The sequence below is a fragment of the Sceloporus undulatus genome, unplaced genomic scaffold (genome assembly GCF_019175285.1).
Source record: "Sceloporus undulatus isolate JIND9_A2432 ecotype Alabama unplaced genomic scaffold, SceUnd_v1.1 scaffold_315, whole genome shotgun sequence".
Classification (NCBI taxonomy): Eukaryota; Metazoa; Chordata; class Lepidosauria; order Squamata; family Phrynosomatidae; genus Sceloporus; species Sceloporus undulatus.
In genome coordinates this window covers 1,222-5,581 of record NW_024803235.1, presented here as the reverse complement: position 1 = coordinate 5,581, position 4,360 = coordinate 1,222, and the positions used below count along the sequence as shown (strand labels likewise).

Sequence of the window (4,360 nt, the reverse complement as noted above, 5' to 3'; positions counted from 1 at the left end):
GGGGGGGGGGGGGCTTGAGAGAGGGGCAAGAAATGCCCCGATCCCTCCCAAGAGCCTTCCCAGCCGGGCCCAAAAGTATCCCCTTGGAATTGGGGGGGGGGGGGGGGGACTTACCTGAGCCTTGGGGGGAGGGGGGAGCAGTCTCCCCATAGATCTGACAGTCAGGTCCATCGGGGTCAAAGTGGGCATTCCTGGGGTGGGCATCAGCATCGCCGTCCCCCTAAAAGACAGAAGGGAGGGAAGGGAAGATATTGGGAGACCAAGGAGAAGGGAAGGGTCCAGAGGCAGAAGGGAGGCACACTGATTGGGGCTCTGGGACCAAAGTCAGGCCAGGAAAGGAAGGGCAAAGGGAAGGAGGGGGCAATAGGGGCTCTACCTTTTGCGGGGGGGGGGGCAGAAAGAGGGCAAGAGACTAAGGATGACCCCTCCAGCATGAAGCCCAGGGTCTGCTATTCCAGAGAAAGGAATTCCTCCCTTCTCTGATCTTTTTCTGTCTCTCTTTCCTCTGCCAGCCTTTGACTCTGACCCTCCTTTAGGCTCCTCTTTTAAGTCAATCCAAGGCTAGAAATTGGGGGGGGGGGGGGACTGGGAGCCAATGCCATGGGACCAACCTTCCTGGGGGGAGGGCTATGCCTTCCTTTCACCAACACCTTCCCCTGCCATAATCACTGAGGAGCTACTCTCTTGGAATGGAAGGAAGGAGAAGAATCTCACCTGGTTTGGTCAACCATGAACTCAGTAACACTGATCTCCATCCTGACAGCTGGAAGGAGTTGGCAATGCCCTGGGAGCCCCAGGAAGGCCTTCTTATGGGGCTGAGGAACCATGTCTCCCTCCCTGCCCCCTCCCTGGGCACCCAAGGGCCACCCACCCTCTGCCCTAGGGCACTTGCAGGGAGGCGGATTCCCATCCAGGGAGGAGCAAACCCATGCTGCTTGCTGACCCAGCAGATGGGCTGCCCCTCCCCAGGGATGATGGGTGAGATGAACCCTGGGCATGGGAGCCAGGCCAACAATCAAGTGCCAGGCATAGGCTGGGCATCGCCAGAGACCAAGGGGATTCAGCAACACTTCCATGGACAACATTGTAGTTCTCTATTAGCATGGATGCATGTGAGAGCTGGATAGTTGAGAAAGGAAGAACATCAAATCATTTGAGATGTGGCTGGGAAGGTTGGTTGAGGAGCAGAATGGGGGGGGAGGGGGCACAAGTTCATTCCCAGCCTTGCTCCTCTTGGACCTCCACTCCCAGAATCCTTTGGGCCTTGCCCTGACTGTCTGGGGCTTCTGGAAGTTGGAGGCTCAGCCCAGGAGCACCAGCCTCCCAAGAAAGGTTCTCAATGGACATCTCAGCTGGGCTGGGAACTGGGATACTGTGGTTATTTCACACTGAAAAGGTGATGTGGCTCCATGGAAAAGGGAATGAGCAAGAACAGAAGTTGAGGATCACCTGGCCACCCAGGAGTCTGATGGAGTCTCCTTCTTTGGAGGATCTTAAACAGAGGCTTTATGGCCATCTTTGGTCAGGGATGCTTTGATTGAGAGTTCCTGCATGGCAATGGGGTTAGACTGGATGACCCCTGCGGATCCCCTTCCACTCTAGGATTGTGTGTATTCCTGCATGGCAGAATGAGATTAGACTGGATGGCCCTTGAGGTCTCTTCCAACTCTGTGATTCTGTGATGTCCCTGAGAAAGGCATATCTCTGCCGGAGGGAGATGCTTTTGGACTTCTCTTTCCTTGCAAACACAGATATCGCACACAAAATTGTTACCTTCTGTTAGGAAGGATTGAATCAGGGGAATTTAATTAGCTCAAATATTACGAGAGGCATGTCCTAACAACACAAGCACAGGATCTTGTCCCTTAGTGTATACCAGAGGCCATCTAGTCCAACCCCAAGAGACAGAGACTCGGATGCCAATGAAGTGCAATTAAACTATAAACATTTATTAAAGCCACACAACAAAAGGGATCACACACGCACACACACACACATTCAATGCTAAAGCAAGGGAGGGGAAGAGTTTGGGGGTAAAGGAGAAAGGATAGAGTCACCGTTGGGATATTTACCTTAGGAGTCTTCTCCAAAGCGACGGATGCGAGGGATGGTGGATGGTGAAACACGGCCGCGGGAACGAAAAGGGAAGCGGCGACTGCGGTGGCTAGGAGCTGAGTTCCGGCGGGCAAAGCTAACTAGAGGCCCAAATGACAGTGAGCTTGGCTTCGCTCAAGTGATTTCAGCAGAGCCCAAGGCTCCAGGAACTCAAGCAAGCAAGCTTTCAGGTTTGGAGCTCAATGCTCAACAAGCCCAAGGTGGGCTGGAAATGGGGTCCTTTTGTACCCCTGAACATAACCTCAGGCTATGGCAACTTGGCGAACAAAGGCTTGGTGACTTTATCTTTGTCTAAGCTGAAACTTACACAATGGATATGCAAAGAAGAGGTCTGGCGCTTTTCAGGAGAGGACAAATATCTCAATGGCCGAGCCATTAAGTCAGTCACTGGCTCTCCAAAGGAGGAAGCTACTGCTATTGTCTTCCTGCTTTGGGCAGCCTGCGAAACTAGAAGGGCAACTCCCAAACTGCTTGCTGAAAGGTTTAAATCTACCTTTTCCCCTTGACCATGCCTAGCAAGGAGTTGCTGGCTACGTGGTCGGCTCGCTTTTAGGGGAATGGCGGCTAGTGATGGGGTCAGTCAGGAGTCATAGATTCAGATCACATGGCACCCCAAATTTATATAAAACCATACTTGGTAACACTTCCTTGGGGGCCTTTTGCAGATCTGGATGTTTGGCAGATTCCTCTGGGCTTCCAGCTAAATACTCCAATGCTGAGACTACAGGATTTCGGGTTTTAAAACCATTATTCTTATTGTGCATCAAACTTCCATAAACAATGAAAATGTGAAATAATAACTTCAGTAGAAAGTAATTATGAAAAAGGATTATATACAACATTTGAAAAAATACGCAGCGTGAGAGATTTTCTCTTCAGTTGTTAAGCACTAATTCATTTGTAGTCTATCAATATTATATTAAAACATTTGTATTGTATGTTGATATATCAATATACGTTCTTTAGCGTCATTGAATCCTTCTTGTTTTTATGATCCGGGATTACCTAACTCACTCCTTTCCCTTCTGTTTAATTCTTTTACTTTCTCTGACTCTCATCTGCCCTTTCTTTTCGTACTTCTTTCCTACTCTTCTACACATTCTTTCTTTCTTTCTTTCTCTTGTCTTCTTTCAGCTTCCTTCCTCTTTCTTTTTGGGCCCTTTTCTCACTGCCATAAATCTTAACACCTCTCTTCTCCTCCTTTTTCCCTCTTCCTTCTGTACTTTCATTTCTTTTCTATTTTATTTTTCTTATCTCCTTTACTCTTTCTTCTTACCAACATTTCTTTTTACCTTCATGACAATCTCCATTCTTCTTACTCTTCGCCTTCTTTTTGACTTTCTCTAATCTTTTTAATGCCTTTCTCTTGCCTCCTTCTCTTCCTTATGTATTTAGTTATTTATTTTCCCAACCTTCACTCATTTCCTCCAACCATTTTTTGGTCTACTTTATACCTTCCAGTATTCTCTCTTCTATTTTCCATACTCTTCTTTCTTTTCCTTCCAATTCTTCTCCTCTAGTCCTCTAATCCCTCTCTTCCAGATCTTCTTCTGGATCTCCTTTTGTGGCCAAGCAGTTCCTCTGCTCCCAGCCTTTTGAAATACCTTTAATACCAAGTTTCTATCAAACGCAGGGACCCTGCATGGAAGGTTTATCTTTTTGGTGTAACGCCTGGATCATGATCTGGCCTTTTTCTACTCAAAGAAGGGACAGGGATCTTCAGTTAGATGTTTAGGAGGGAAGAGAAGGTCGCTTTCTTTGTAGTAGGACTCCTATACTGCATTCATATCTGTTTTCTATATTTTTTAATTTAAGGTTTAGCGACTGCATCCAAACAAATGAAGAGTTTGGCCCTTAAATCCTTTGCTGGCGCCTCCCTGGATGCAAAGAATTTGTGGGGCAGCGCATGGGGTTCAAAGACAATATTTAATTCGTTAAATATATAGACCTTTAAATACATAAATATATATTTAATATACAAATATATTAAATACCAATATATAAATGATATATTTAAATATATATTTGAATATATAGACCTTTGTTAAATATATAGACTGATTGAATATGCAGTTGGGTTTGCAATATTCATTATAGCTGGCCCCAGACAACCCCAAAAGGCTATACTGCGCTTTTTAAATTGTAATGCTTTTAATTTTTTGTAATGACAAACATTCACTTATTTTTAATGTATTAAACAGTGGAATCCTCTTTTAATACTAGCTTTGTGTATGTTTCTGTCCTG

General features: G+C 46.1%; 1 long non-coding RNA gene across 1 annotated transcript in view; it reads right to left on the bottom strand.

Annotated features, from left to right (window-relative positions):
• The window catches only part of LOC121917712, a 784-nt gene extending 293 nt beyond the window's left edge, over positions 1–491 (bottom strand). Inside the window, exons 1-2 of the long non-coding RNA XR_006101088.1 lie at positions 377–491; positions 115–220 (exon numbers count right to left, since the gene is read on the bottom strand). This is a non-coding gene — a long non-coding RNA (uncharacterized LOC121917712). The remainder of the gene's footprint in view (positions 1–114; positions 221–376) is intronic.
• Between the last annotated feature and the right edge of the window lie 3,869 nt (positions 492–4,360).